Source organism: Crassostrea angulata, chromosome 7, assembly GCF_025612915.1.
Source record: "Crassostrea angulata isolate pt1a10 chromosome 7, ASM2561291v2, whole genome shotgun sequence".
In the NCBI taxonomy this organism is placed as follows: domain Eukaryota; kingdom Metazoa; phylum Mollusca; class Bivalvia; order Ostreida; family Ostreidae; genus Magallana; species Magallana angulata.
The window spans coordinates 20,341,989-20,358,277 of NC_069117.1; positions in this window are offsets into that span (position 1 = coordinate 20,341,989).

Here is a 16,289-nt window from a genome sequence, read left to right on the forward strand (position 1 = left end):
GTGGGATACAGTGTGGTACAGTAGCTCTGTACAGTGGGTGTACAGTGGATTTACAGTAGGGTACAGTGGTTATACAGTAGATGTCAGACAATGTCAGTCAGTTTTTGGGAATATCAGTGGATTTTGAATTCAATAGTGAGTAGGAGTAATAATGACGAAAAAGGTTAAGTTTACAATACAATAAGTTGTTAAAGTTGATTTCTGGAAGAACAGAAGACAATTTTCTTAATAAATATTAACAATTTTTTTACTTTTTTAATCTTTAGTTTTTAAGATCTGTGTACAAACATAGAGTAGTGAGCAAATATCTGTATCTTGCTTATAATTTGAAGCTTAACACTCAAATATGGTTAGTAAATAGAAATTGTAAACAATTAAACACAAGAAACATGCCCTATAACAAATAAAGAACACAATTTATTTTTTCGAAATGAATTGTATATATAGATGTATATACCTACACATTTCCGTCAGCGATATTAAACTCTATTTAAACTGAATAAACTCGAGAAAATGCCGAGCATCTCAACAAAACCTATTGCATTAATCAACCATTACGCAAAAGATAATGCCGAATTACCGATAGAATGAATTGTATTTTAGTACTTTTTTGATACATCAGATTTTGCTTAATTTGCGCAGGTTAACTGTTTGATTTACGGAAGTCTCTGTTTGATTTGATACGTAAAAATCACGAAATACAGACGATAGTTCCCAGGTTACAAAGCATAAATAATGAAAACGAAACGAAAATCAGAACAAGCTAACATCAACACCATGTGTGAAAACTGTCAATGCATTGAAATATTTAGCCTCAATTTACTTCACAAAATCGGCACCAATATGTTTCGCATGTTTCAAAAATTTCCCTTTATACGCGAACTGATGCACAACAAGCAAATTCATCATAGTCAGATCGACCCTTTTTCGTATAATGTCATGCATGGCTGCTTTAAACAAAGAACCTCGTTTTAGAAGTATGGAATACGAGTCTTGGTAAAATGGGTATGCAAACCCGGGCCGTGGCAAAATAAAAGCCGGGGCAGATCGGCAATCGTCAATTCCAAATACGCATTATTTTGCAGCAATATTTACAGCGAATACAAATATACTGGTCCATCAAATATCCTGAATTTTTTTTTGAGATTGGCAGATTAATAACTGCTAATCTTTTGTTTTGCTCAGGCCAATTCTTGCCTACCCAATTTACCGGATGCCGAACCCGAAGCTATTAAACTCTCCTTTATTATTATTTTCTTAATAACTCAGATTTGAAACAGAATTAGCCCTTAATTTTTGCAATTTATATTTTCCTTCCCATAAGGATAATTTATGCTAAACTACGTTGAATTGGACTCAGTAGTTCTTGAGAAGAAGATTTTTAAAAATGCACCCCCTTTTTCTACAGTTTCAAGGTTTTCTCCGCTTTGAATACAGATCGGACTTTAATTTCTGCAATTTATATTTGCCCTCCCATACGAATGCTTTGTGCCAAATTTGGTTGAAATTGGATAAGCGGTTTTAGAGAAGAAGTTCAAAATGTAAAAAGTTTACAGACAGACAGACAGACGGACGACGGACACAATGTGATCAGAATAGCTCACTTGAGCTTTCAGCTCAGGTGAGCTAATAAAAGTTTAACGAAAACGAGAAATTATATTGAAATTTAGAACAAATTAAATATCAAAACACAACTTTTTCAGTAAGATGATTCCAAAAGCTTACATGATAGTATACTCGAATGTAACGCAAAAATAATTCCCTTTCAGTTGATTTTTTTTTCATTTTGAAAATGATTGAAATACAGAGAAACACGATGTCATTTATTTCAGCAATACATTTTCCCCATAGTCGGGCTCATTGTGTAAGCAATTGTCTGGCTCCAACTACTGTGCACGGTTTACCAGATGTTGACCGAACAACAGTTGGTATCGTTCCAACTTAAAAGAGCACGTATGTCAATTGGTCATTGTAAGTCTACATCTGATGTATTGATATGGTATTCTTGTTCTATTTTTACATTCTTTAGTTAATACTTCCGAGATTGCATTGTGCAATTGCTGAGTACATTATTTTCACTTATAGCCTAGGTAAGTTTATAATTAGTTATTTTTCTTCGGACTGAAACGTCACACTTTCATTGCTTTAAAGATGGCATGTAACGGCTGGATTTATTTCTATGTCCGACTGTAAGATTTATATTAAGCAATATGACCAACGGTTCACCTACTTATCTCGACATTTCATAACATTAAATGCATAACGAGCAGCGTCAAGATTTGATTATGCCTCATCAAAGAAAAAAGAGAAAGCATTTAAAATTAAATAGCAATTGATTGTAAACAAGGACGAGATGTATAAATGCCTCTTTTACATGGATTTGTTAGAGCATCGATTTAAAAAAAAAACCATAACGTCTAGTTTGATAGTCCTCGGGGGAAACAAATCACTTTTTAGGTTTGTTACTGGCTAACTCCGAAAATATATTGGGTTTGAGCAATTTCATAGGCAACTTGGGTTCGCCAAATATATTTTCGTAGTCACTCAGTGACAAAATCTAATAGTTTAATAATATCTTGTTATCAATTGTTGGTAGAGCGTTATTGTTATAATTCCAGTTTTTATTGGTTTAGTGTCATTTTAATAATGTATGTGTTTGCAATGTCGGATTAAAATAGTTGATGTAACCTGTCGTAGTTCGTATTTTTTAAAAATTGTTTGATCTGTCAAAGTCGTTGTTTGTTCGTTCATTGTTGTAATTGAAACAGATGTCGATAATAACATTTCTTTATTGCATCATGCTTTTAGATGAACTGAATCTGTGATTAACGTCAATATATCAAATCCACCACAACAAATTTAAAGAGATGTAGAGCTGCCATTAAATCTTTAACCTTTTAAATAACTACATTCTGAAATATCCCAAGGCTTATAGATTTCAAACAATAATGAATCCATGAAAATCATTGCAAAGCTTAAAAGTTAAACATTTGAATTAATGTCAAAGATAACATTTTTGATAGTAACATCAATGAATTCTATGCTACAGTTCAATTACTATATGCGCATGTTTCATCATTGTTATAAAAATAAAAGAGACGGAAGGGCATTTGCATCCACCTTATTTTGAGACAACCATGTAAAAATACAAATTCGTGATTCGTTAAAAAATATACAATTATTAAAAGGAAGAAACTAAAAAAGAGGAGTCATATCGTAATCACAGAGCAACGAATTAGATCCAGTCAGCGTTAAGGTAGAAAATACATGCAAGTTATACACAAATACCTAGCCAACAGATAACTTTAATGTTTTGTGTGTAAGTGACAAAGACGGATATCCACTTGTAACAAAGTCTCTTCTCAGTGAGTTAGGTGAAATTATAACGATATATAACTGTAAAACCATATAGCTATGATGATAAAAATGAACACAAATACTGATCTAGGCAAAATGAATCATAATTGATATTTAACGTAGGTTGCTAACACTATTTTAATATTTAGCATAGTTGTTTCTTCTGTGGTTGTTATAGTCATCCTGAAAATAATGACATTTGATGTAAAATCACTTAAACTAATATTTCATATCATTGTTTAAATACATTAAGGAAAACTGCTTTGTTTTGATGATGACGAAATAATTAAACAAATGCAAATGATGGCAACATCTTGATAGAGATCTTTAAGCGAGTATACCATTTTTGAATAATGATTAATGATCAAATTCCAATATTTGAAATATATGCTATAAAGTATAGAAATGGTTTACCATAGCATAGTTAGTAATTTCATGCAAAGGGTTTTTGTTTGTTGATTTTGGTGTTGATCTCCTCTTTTTACGACGACAGCAAACACAAACAATGAATAACAAAGCAAGAAGGATAGCACATGCCCCAGCGTAGATGAAATACTGGTATTCTTAAAAAAATAAAAAAACTAGACTCTTGTTGCAAAAGCAACAAAAAGGTCTTCCGTTTTGATATACATGAATCAATTTAACCGTAGACATTGCTTCTCTTACATAGAGAAAATAGTTGATATGATAATTATTGTGAATGTTATATCCAGACGTTACATATATGTAAAACAACGAGATTGAAAAAGAAATCAATTTTTGAAGTACTCTCTGTGACGATCGGAAGTAATTCCGAACTAAACAAAACAGGTTATACTTATGTACAATCATAAGTCAATCTTTCCTCAAAGTTTGGTTGTTAACGTTTATGCCAAGTCTGAAATCTCTTTGAAGCAATAGTTTTTGTCTGGAGACGAGAAACGGACGAACGGAAGTAATTAATAAAAAAAAAAAGCTGTTATTTTTCGTACATTTGCTTAGCGTACATCACTGTTTATCAGGCTAGATGAAACACCTAAGAAATCCAGTTAAACTTATTAAAAATATTATTTATTTGAATCCTTCCAGTGAAAACCGGAAGTGGCAGTTGACAAAATAAAACCCTCTAAACTTATCATCGATCAAATGTCTATCATTCATGAAAGCTTTGTGTCTCATTCACTTACAGTGACAAAAATCTTGCTGGCATCAAATTTGTAAAAAGGAAAGCTACATAGAGATATTTGAGATATCTCACCGGAAGTAACAGTTATTTGAATATTTAACATTATAAAGATGACACATCTAAGATTGTACACTGATATATTCATTCCATGTAAATAAATAAAGAAAAAACATAATTTTTGTATTGCTTCCGGTGACGACCGGAAGTTACGCCGAACAAAACAAAATAGTGTAAAAACATGTACATTAATAGGTCTATCATTCCACAAAGATTGATTGTTCATGTCGACACCGTTTTTGAGATCTCGTCGAAATAAGGTTTTTTGTCTCAGGACAGGAAACGGACAAACGGAAGTGCTCAATGTAAATTGTATTAAATATTTTTTGTTTACTTGCCTTTTGTACATTATTGTTCATCGAGCTCACTACAAATATCAAAGGAAAACAGTTTAGCTGATAAAAAGTTTGATTTGTTTGAACTCTTCTTGTGTGGACCGGAAGGGGCGAAAGACAAAATAAAACCAGTTAAACATATCTTCAGTCAAATGTCTATCATCCATGAACGTTTTGTGCTTTGATCACTTATAGTTTCTGAGATCTGGTTTGTACAAAGTGTGTTTCTAAAAAGCTTCCTGAGATATTTGAGATATCTCACGGGAAGTAGAATTTTTTTGTTGATATAACATTAATTGCATTGATAACCTATGTATAGATTTATACTTATACATCTATTCTATGGCAAAAGGAAATTTAATGCGTAAAAGTAGTTAATTTTGAAGTACTTCCGGTGACAACCAGAAGTTACGCCGAACAAAACAGAAGAATGTAAACACATGTACATATATAGGTCTGTCATCCCACAAAGTTTTATTGTTCAAGTCGTCACCGTTTTTGAGATCTCATCGAAATAAGGTTTTTTTTCTCAGGACAGGAAACGGTCAAAAAGGAAGTGTTCGATGAAAATGAAAGTTGGTATCTGTTAAACATTACACAACAGGACTTTATTGGCTATCAACTTATCTTATATTGTCAAACAAAAACCGTTAAACTCTTAAACAACTTGAATTTTTTGAACTCTTCCGGTGTGGACCGGAAGTGACGGTTGACAAAATGAGAGCGGTTAAACACATCTTTTATCAAATGTCTATCATCCATGTAAGTTTCGTGTCTTGGTCACCTACAATTTATGAGATATCGCTGTATTAATATTTGTTTTAAAAAGATTACCTGAGATATTTGAGATATCTCACTGGAAGTAATTTTTTGTTTGTTTATTAATCATCGGATAGATGACTAATGAAAGTGTGTATACTTATATTTCAATTCTGTGTTAAACAAATAAAATGCGTAAAAATGTAATTTTTGAAGTGCTTCCGGTGACGACCGGAAGCTACGACAAACAAAACAAAATAGTTTAAACACATCTACAACTATAGGTCTATCATCCCTCAAAGTTTGGAGGTTCAAGTCTTTATAGTTCCTGAGATCTCATTGTCCATAGCTTTATGTCTCGGGACAGGAAACGGACGACGGGAAGTGAATTTTGAAAAAATGAAAAAAAGCCCTAGAGATATTATCGTTCTCTTTCAGTCCTGATGCAGAAAATCTATCGAGCCATCTCTGAGAAATCTTGTGGACAAAAAAAGGGGGAAAAAATAATAATAACTAGACTCTTGTTGCAAAAGCAACAAAAAGGTCTTCCGTTTTGATATACATGTATCAATTTAACTGTAAGACATTGCTTCTCTCAGTATTTCATAACCATTAGACAACAGGACTTAATTGACTATCAATTTGTCTTACTTTGTCAAACAGAAGCAGTAAATCTCTTAAACAACATGAATTGTTTGAACTCTTCCGGTGTGGACCGGAAGTGACGGTTGACAAAATAAAAACGGTTAAACACATCTTTTATCAAATGTCTATCATCCGTGTAAGTTTTGTGTCTTGGTCACTTACAGTTTATGAGACTTCGCTGTCATAATATTTGTTTTAAAAAGACTACCTGAGATATTTGAGATATCTCACCGGAAGTATTTTTTTTTGTTTATTAATCATCGGATAGATGACATATGAAAGCGTTTATACCTTTATATCATTTCAGTGTTAAACAAATAAAATGCGTAAAAACATAATTTTTGAAGTGCTTCCGGTGACGATCGGAAGTTACGACGAACAAAACAAAATAGTTTAACACATCTACAGCTATAGGTCTATCATCTCTCAAAGTTTGGATGTTCAAGTCTTTATCGTTTCTGAGATCTCATTGTCCATAGCTTTTTATCGCGGGACAGGAAACGGATGACAGGAAGGGAATTTTGAAAAAATGAAAAAAATTCTTAGAGATATTTTCGTTCTCTATCAGTCCTATAAATTTCAAGAAAATCCATCCATGCATCTCTGAAAAATCGAGTTAAACTTTTAAAAAACTTGATTTGTTTGAACTCTTCCTGTGTGGACCGGAAGTGACGGTCGACCAAATAAAAATGGTTAAACACATCTTCTATCAAATGTCTATCATCCCTGTAAGTTTCGTGTTTTGATCACTTACAGTTTCTGAGATCTCGGGGTTCAAACATTTACTTTAAAAAAAGGCTTCATGAGATATTTGAGATATCTCACTGGAAGTAGAATTTTTATGTTTATTAATCATCGGATAGATGACATATGTAAGCATTTATATTTATATTTCAATTCTCCGAGAAATATATTAAATGCGTAAAAGCATAATTTTTGAAGAGCTTCCGGTGACGACCGGAAGTTAAGACGAACAAAACAAAATAGTTTAAACACATCTACAACTTCTGTAAATTCCTAATTAAACGCGAGGAATTAATATCCGCGTAAAATCGCGAGAAGTCCGTCTCGCGAATTTTAAAATCTCGCTTTTAATTTTGGGACACATGTAAACAACATGAAAGTAAGATAAAATTTCGGCATTCGCCATTTTATGTTCTCGCGATTTGATTGTAAATCGTTGAATCGCGGAATTAAGTACTCGCGTAAAATAAGGAATCTACAGTATAGGTCTATCATCCCTCAAAGTTTGGATGTTCAAGTCTTTATCGTTTCTGAGATCTCATTGTCCATAGCTTTTTGTCGCGGGACAGGAAACGGACGACAGGAAGTGAATTTTGAAAAAATGGAAAAGAACGCCTAGAGATATTTTCGTTCTCTATCAGTCCTATAAATTTCAAGAAAATCCATCCATGCATCTCTGAAAAATCGAGTTAAACTTTTAAAAAACTTGATTTGTTTGAACTCTTCCTGTGTGGACCGGAAGTGACAGTCGACCAAATAAAAACGGTTAAACACATCTTCTATCAAATGTCTATCATCCCTGTAAGTTTCGTGTCTTGATCACTTACAGTTTCTGAGATCTCGGGGTTCAAACATTTACTTTAAAAAAGGCTTCATGAGATATTTGAGATATCTCACCGGAAGTAGAATTTTTATGTTTATTAATCATCGGATAGATGACATATGTAAGCATTTATACTTATATTTCAATTCTCCGAGAAATATATTAAATGCGTAAAAGCATAATTTTTGAAGAGCTTCCGGTGACGACCAGAAGTTACGACGAACAAAACAAAATAGTTTAAACACATCTACAACTATAGGTCTATCATCCCTCAAAGTTAGGATGTTCAAGTCTTTATCGTTTCTGAGATCTCATTGTCCATAGCTTTTTGTCGCGGGACAGGAAACGGACGACAGGAAGTGAATTTTGAAAAAATGAAAAAAAAAGCCTGGAAATATTATCGTTCTTTATCAGTCCTAAAAATTTCAAGAAAATTCATCCAGCCATCTCTGAGAAATCTGGTTAAACTTTTAAAAAACTTGATTTGTTTAAACTCTTCCTGTGTGGACCGGAAGTGACGGTCGACAAAATAAACGGTGAAACACATCTTCTTTCAAATGTCTATCATCCCTGTAAGTTTCGTGTCTTGATCACTTAAAGTTTCTGAGATCTTGGGGTTCAAACATTTGTTTTAAAAAAGGCTACATGAGATATTTGAGATATCTCACCGGAAGTAAAATTTTTATGTTAAGTTTACATCGGAAAGATGCAATTTTTAAGCATTTATACTTATATTTCAATTCTCCGAGAAATATATTAAATGCGTAAAAGCCTGGAAATATTATCGTTCTTTATCAGTCCTAAAAATTTCAAGAAAATTCATCCGGCCATCTCTGAGAAATCTGGTTAAACTTTTAAAAAACTTGATTTGTTTAAACTCTTCCTGTGTGGACCGGAAGTGACGGTCGACAAAATAAACGGTGAAACACATCTTCTTTCAAATGTCTATCATCCCTGTAAGTTTCGTGTCTTGATCACTTACAGTTTCTGAGATCTTGGGGTTCAAACAATTGTTTTAAAAAAGGCTACATGAGATATTTGAGATATCTCACCGGAAGTAAAATTTTTATGTTAAGTTAACATCGGAAAGACGCAATTTGTAAGCATTTATACTTATATTTCAATTCTCCGAGAAATATATTAAATGCGTAAAAGCATAATTTTTGAAGAGTTTCTGGTGACGACCGGAAGTTAAGACGAACAGAACAAAATAGTTTAAAGACATCTACAACTATAGGTCTATCATCCCTCAAAGTTTGGAGGTTCAAGTCTTTATCGTTTCTGAGATCTCATTGTCCATAGCTTTTTGTCGCAGGACAGGAAACGGACGACAGGAAGTGAATTTTGAAAAAATGAAAAAAAACGCCTGGAGATATTATAATTTTCTATCAGTCCTGAAAATTTCAAGAAAATCTATCCAGCCATCTCTGAGAAATCTTGTGGACAAAAAACGGACAAAAAAAATAAATAATAATAATAACTAGAGCAAAGCTCGTTGCAAAGCAACGAGTGGGTCTTCCGTTAATGTCGGAAGTAAAGCCGGAAGTTCCTGTAAGAAGCAGAGCTCTTAAATCAACAACAAGAGTAACTAAAATAAAAAGATGAAAAAATCGAATTATTCCTGGTACGACTTAACAAAACCCGAATGATTTTAAGTACGAATTAACAAAAACCTTTCTGATTTTTAGAACGACTTGACAAAAAAAAATCCGAATGTGTTTAAGTACTACTTAACAATTATTTTTGGTACAAATTTATTTTACTTTGAAAATTACGCTATTTTTTAAACCAAGGTCGCGGAATCAAAATTTCCGGAAAAATCAATTTTTAAACCCCGATATCTCTGTAATGCATCGTCCGATTTTCAAACGGATTTCAGATTTGAATTCACCATGGCAAGTTTTATAAGACTGTAATATTGTCTTTTTTTGTTCAAAAAAATGAAAATTTCCAAAAATTGGAACTGCTTTCGGTTTGAGCAAAATTGACGGACAAAATTTTAAACCCCCCAGTACATTATAGAATTGATACATCTATCATCAGTGAAAATTTCAAAGCGATATCTTTAAAGTTTACGGAGATTTCTTCCGGACAAAATCACTTTTTTTAAATTTAAAAATGGCGGCCAAATTTGAACGGAAGTGACGTAAATGCTGAAACTTTATTATCTTTTAGGCACGCTAACTTTACAAAAGCTCTGATAATTTCATTGAAATCGGATGAAAACTGTTTGAGATATAAAGCCGAGAAGGAGTCAGAAAAAAAATAAAAAATAAAATAATAATAAAAAGAAACCGAAGAAAAACAAGAGGGTCTTCCGTTGGAAACGGAAGACCCTAATAACTAGACTCTTGTTGCTATAGCAACAAAAAGGTCTTCCGTTCCTCATGTATTAATCTGTACAAAAAGTCAATTTCTCTTGTAAACAGAAAATGGATATAACATATACTGTAAAGGAATTCCAAAGAAATAAAAACAAAAAACAAAAACACAAAATGTCAATTTTTGAGTACTTTCTGTGACGACCGGAAGTTACGCCGGATCATACAGAACATAGTAAACATATCTTCATACATTGTTTTGTCTTTCCTCGAAGTTTTGTTGTTCAAGTTTTTGTAAGTTATAATATCTCTTTGAAAAAAGGTTTTCAGTCTCAGTACCGGAAACGAACAAATGGAAGTGATTTAAGAAATTAAAAGTAGATATTTTAGTACATTTACCTACGGTACGTTTCTGTTCATCAAATTAAGTAAAATATTAAAACAAATCTAAAGTTAAAAAAAAACTTCTATTCCTTGAACGCTTCAAGTGAGAACCGGAAATGACGTACGATCAAATGAAACCAGTTAAACACATGTTCACTCAAATGTTAATTATACATATAAATTTTGTTTCTTGGTCTCTCAAAGTTACTCAGATCTTGTGGGTACTTTGTTTTTTAAAAAACAAGGCTACCTGAGATATTTGAGATGTCTCACCGGAAGTAGAACTTTTTGTTGTTTATTTATAATGTGTATATGACCTTTTGTATTTCTATAGCTTAAATGTTACTTCCATGCTAATTAACCAAATATTTTTAAAAAATCAAAATTGGGTGTACTTCCTGTGACGACCGGAAGTTACGCCGGGTAAAACAAATTAATGTGAACCCATGTACATACATAGATCTATCATCCCACAATGTTTGGTTGTTCAAATAGTTACCGTTTTTAAGATCTTGTGGAAATAAGGTTTTTTGTCTCGGGACAGGAAACGGACAAACGGAAGTGCGCAATGTAAATTGTATTAAAAATTTCTTGTATACTTACCTTTTGTACATAATTGTTAATTAATAAAAAAAACTTAAAATATCAAAAGAAAACAGTTAAACTTATAAACAGCTTGATTTTTTTTTTAACTCTTCCTGTGTGGACCGGAAGTGACGGAAGACAAAATGAAACCGGTTAAACATATCTTCAATCAAATGTCTATCATTCATGCAAGTTTCATGATTTGATCATTTATAGTTTCTGGGATCTCGCAGGTACAAAATGGGTTTTAAAAAAGCTACCTGAGATAATTGAGATATCTCACCGGAAGTAGAATTTTTTTGTTGATATAACATTGCATAGATAACTTATGTATAGAATTATAGTTTTAAGTTTATTCTATGGAAAAGCAATTCAATGCCTTAAAAACAATAATTTTTGAAGTGCTTCCGGTGACAACCGGAAGTTACGACGAACAAAACAAAATAGTTTAAACACATCTACAACTATAGGTCTATCATCCCACAAAGTTTGGGTGTTCAAAACTTTACCGATTTTGAGATCTCGAGGTGACAAGCTTTTTCAATGCGGGACAGGAAGCGGACGATCGGAAATGAATTTTGAAAAAATGAAAGAAACGCCTAGAGATATTATCATTCTCTCTCATTCCAGAAAATTTCAAATAAATCTATCCTGCCATCTCCGAGAAATCTTGTGGACAAAAAAAATGAAAAAAAAAAAAATAATAATAACTAGACTCTTGTTGCAAAAGCAACAAAAAGGTCTTCCGTTTTGATATACATGTATCAATTTAACTGTGGAACATTGCCTGTCTCACATAGAAAAAAAAGTGGATATGATAATTATTGTGAATGATATATCCAGATGTTACTTACATGTAAAACAACGAGAATGCAAAAGAAATCAATTTTTAAAGTACTTTCTGTGACGACCGGAAGCAACGCCGATCTAAACAAAAATGTTAACCATTTGTACAATCATAAGTTAATCCTTCCTCAGAGTTTGGTTGTTCACGTCTTTGCCAAATCTAAGATCTCTTTGAAACAATAGTTGTTGTCTCGGGACAGGAAACAGACAAACGGAAGTGATTAATAAAAACAAAAGCTGGTATTTTTCGTACATTTGCTTAGCGTACATCACTGTTTATCAGGCTAGATGAAACACCCAATAAAATCAGTTAAACTTGTTAAAAACATAATTTGTTTGAACCCTTCCGGTAAGAACCGGTTCTTAAAGTTGACAGAATTAAACCCATTAGACACATCCCCAATCAAATTTCTATTAATCATGAGAGCTTCGTGTCTGAATCACTTACAGTGACAAAAATCTCGCGGACATCAAATTTGCAAAAATGAAAGTTACACAGATATATTTGAGATATCTCACCGGAAGTAAAATTTATTTGCTAATTTAACATTATATAGATGACATATGTAAGATTATATCCTGATATTTTCTTTTTATGTAAAATGAATAATATTTGAAAAAAAAACAAATTTTTTGAAGTGCTTCCGGTGACGACCGGAAGTTACGCCGAACAATACAATATAGTGTAAACACATGTACTAACATACTTCTATCATCCCACAAAGTTTGATTATTCAAGTCGTCACCGTTTTTGATATCTCAAGGAATCAAGGTTTTTTGTTTCGGGACAGGAAACGGCCAAAACAGAAGTGTTTGATGAAAATGAAAGTTAGTATTTCTTAACCATTACACAACAGGACTTTATTGGCTATCAATTTGTCTTACATTGTCAAACAAAAACAGTTAAACTCTTAACCAACTTGAATTGTTTGAACTCTTCGGGTGTGGACCGGAAGTGACGGTTGACAAAATGAGAGCGGTTAAACACATCTTCTATCAAATGTCTACCAGCCATATAAGCTTTGTGTCTTGGTCACTTACAGTTTATGAGATCTCGCTGTAATAATAGTTGTTTTAAAAAGAGTACCTGGGATATTTGAGATATCTCACCGGAAGTATTTTTTTTTTGTTTATTAATCATCGGATAGATGACATACATGTATGAAAGCGCTTATACTTATATTTCAATTTTGTGTTAAAGAAATAAAATGCGTAAAAGCATAATTTTTGAAGTGCTTCCGGTGACGACCAGAAGTTACAACGAACAAAACAAAATAGTTTAAACACATCTACAACTATAGGTCTATCATCCCTCAAAGTTTGGAGGTTCAAGTCTTTATCGTTTCTGAGATCTCATTGTCCATAGCTTTTTGTCGCGAGCCAGGAAACAGACGACAGGAAGGGAATTTTGAAAAAAATGAAAAAAAGCCCTGGAGATATTATCGTTCTTTATCAGTGCTAGAAATTTCAAGAAACTCAATCCATGCATCTTTGAGAAATCGGGTTTACCTTTTAAAAAACTTGATTTGTTTGAACTCTTCCGGTGTGGACCGGAAGTGACGGTCGACAAAAAAAAACGGTTAAACACATCTTCTATCAAATGTCTATCATCCCTGTAAGTTTCGGGTCTTGATCACTTACAGTTTCTGAGATTTCGGGGTTCAAACATTTATTTAAAAAAGCGCTTCATGAGATATTTGAGATATCTCACCGGAAGTAGAATTTTTATGTTTATTAATCATCGGATAGATGACATATGAAAGCATTTATACTTATATTTCAATTCTCCGAGAAATATATTAATTGCTTAAAAGCATAATTTTTGAAGTGCTTCCGGTGACGACCGGAAGCTACGACGAACAAAACAAAATAGTTTAAACACATCTACAACTATAGGTCTATCATCCCTCAAAGTTTGGAGGTTCAAGTCTTTATCGTTTCTGAGATCTCATTGTCCATAGCTTTTTGTCGCGGAACAGGAAACGGACGACAGGAAGTGAATTTTGAAGAAATGAAAAAAACGGCTAGAGATATTATAATTTTCTATCAGTCCTGAAAATTTCAAGAGAATCTATCCAGCCATCTCTGAGAAATCTTGTGGACAAAAAACGGACAAAAAAAATAATAATAATAACTAGACTCTTGTTGCTATAGCAACAAAAAGGTCTTCCGTTCCTTATGTATTAATCTGTACAAAAAGTCAGTTTCTCTTGTACACAGAAAATGGATATAACATATACTGTAAAGGAATTCCAAAGAAATAAAAAAAAACAAAAAGTCAAAATGTCAATTTTTGAGTACTTTCTGTGACGACCGGAAGATACGCCGGATCATACAGAATATAGTAAACATATCTTCATACATTGTTTTGTCTTTCCTCGAAGTTTTGATGTTCAAGTTTTTGTAAGTTATAATATCTCTTTGAAAAAAGGTTTTTAGTCTCGGTACCGGAAACGAACAAACGGAAGTGATTTAAGAAATTAAAAGTAGATATTTTAGTACATTTACCTACGGTACGTTTCTGTTCATCAAATTAAGTAAAATATTAAAACAAATCTAAAGTTTAAAAAAAACTTCTATTCCTTGAACGCTTCAAGTGAGAACCGGAAATGACGTACGACCAAATGAAACCCGTTAAACACATGTTCAATCAAATGTTAATTATACATATAAATTTGTTTTTTGATCTCTAACAGTTTCTGAGATCTTGTGGGTACTTTGTTTTTTAAAAAGAAGGCTACCTGAGATATTTGAGATGTCTCACCGGAAGTAGAACTTTTTGTTGTTTATTTATAATGTGTATATGACCTTTTGTATTTCTACAGCTGAAATGTTACTTCCATGCTAATTAACCAAATATTTAAAAAAAATCAAAATTGGGTGTACTTCCTGTGACGACCGGAAGTTACGCCGGATAAAACAAACTAATGTGAACCCATGTACATACATAGATCTATCATCCCACAATGTTTGGTTGTTCAAATTGTTACCGTTTTTATGATCTCGTCGAAATTAGGTTTTTTGTCTCGGGACAGGAAACGGACAAACGGAAGTGCGCAGTGTAAATTGTATTAATTATTCTTGTATACTTGCCTTTTGTACATAATTTTTAATTAAAAAAGCTTAAAATATCAAAAGAAAACAGTTACGTTATAAACAGCTTGATTTTTTTTAACTCTTCCTGTTTGGACCGGAAGTGACGGAAGACAAAATGAAACCGGTTAAACATATCTTCAATCAAATGTCTATCATTCATGAAAGTTTCATGATTTGATCATTTATAGTTTCTGAGATCTTGCGGGTACAAAATGTGTTTAAAAAAAGCTACCTGAGATAATTGAGATATCTCACCGGAAGTAGAATTTTTTTGTTGATATAACATCGCATAGATAACTTATGTATAGAATTATAGTTTTATGTTTATTCTATAGAAAAAAAAATTCAATGCGAAAAAATAATTATTTTTGAAGTGCTTCCGGTGACGACCGGAAGTTACGCCGAACAAAACAAAATAGTTTAAACACATCTACAGCTATAGGTCTATCATCCAACAAAGTTTTGGTGTTCAAAACTTTACCGTTTTTGAGATCTCGAGGTGACAAGCTTTTTCAACGCGGGACAGGAAACGGACGACCGGAAATAAATTTAAAAAAAATAAAAAAAAAAGCCTAGAGATATTATCATTGTCTTTCATTCCAGAAAATTTCAAAAAAATCTATCCTGCCATCTCCGAGAAATCTTGTGGACAAAAAAAGGAAAAAAAATAATAATAATAACTAGACACGATCTCGTTGCGAGCAACGAGGAGGTCTTCCGTGCGATTTTTTGAAGGTTATATGACCTTGACTTTGATATTTGACCCTTTATCTCCTTATCGGGGCAACAAAAAAAAAATTATGGTTGAATTTTGTTAGGACCGTCATTCTCAGCATTTTATTCTATATTGATTTTCATACTTTTTAAAATATTTGTTCTGTTTGAGGTATGTTATCAACGTTTTGTACTTCTGGCCCCTTAAAACCCATTAAAAACCCCTTAATACGGAACACATGATAAAATAATTATAATTTATTGTTAAATAAATGTGAGATGAACATTATTGCTTCCTAAACATATTACAAAATAATTTTGAGTAAAGTGCTATGGAAGAAAGACTTTAGAGCCTTTTGGTCCCTAAATTGAAGGGCCAGCCCCTTTTTCTTGGCATCATACGAACGTTCCTTGATATTAAACATATTTTGTTCAACAAGTGTTTAGAAATTCTTTGC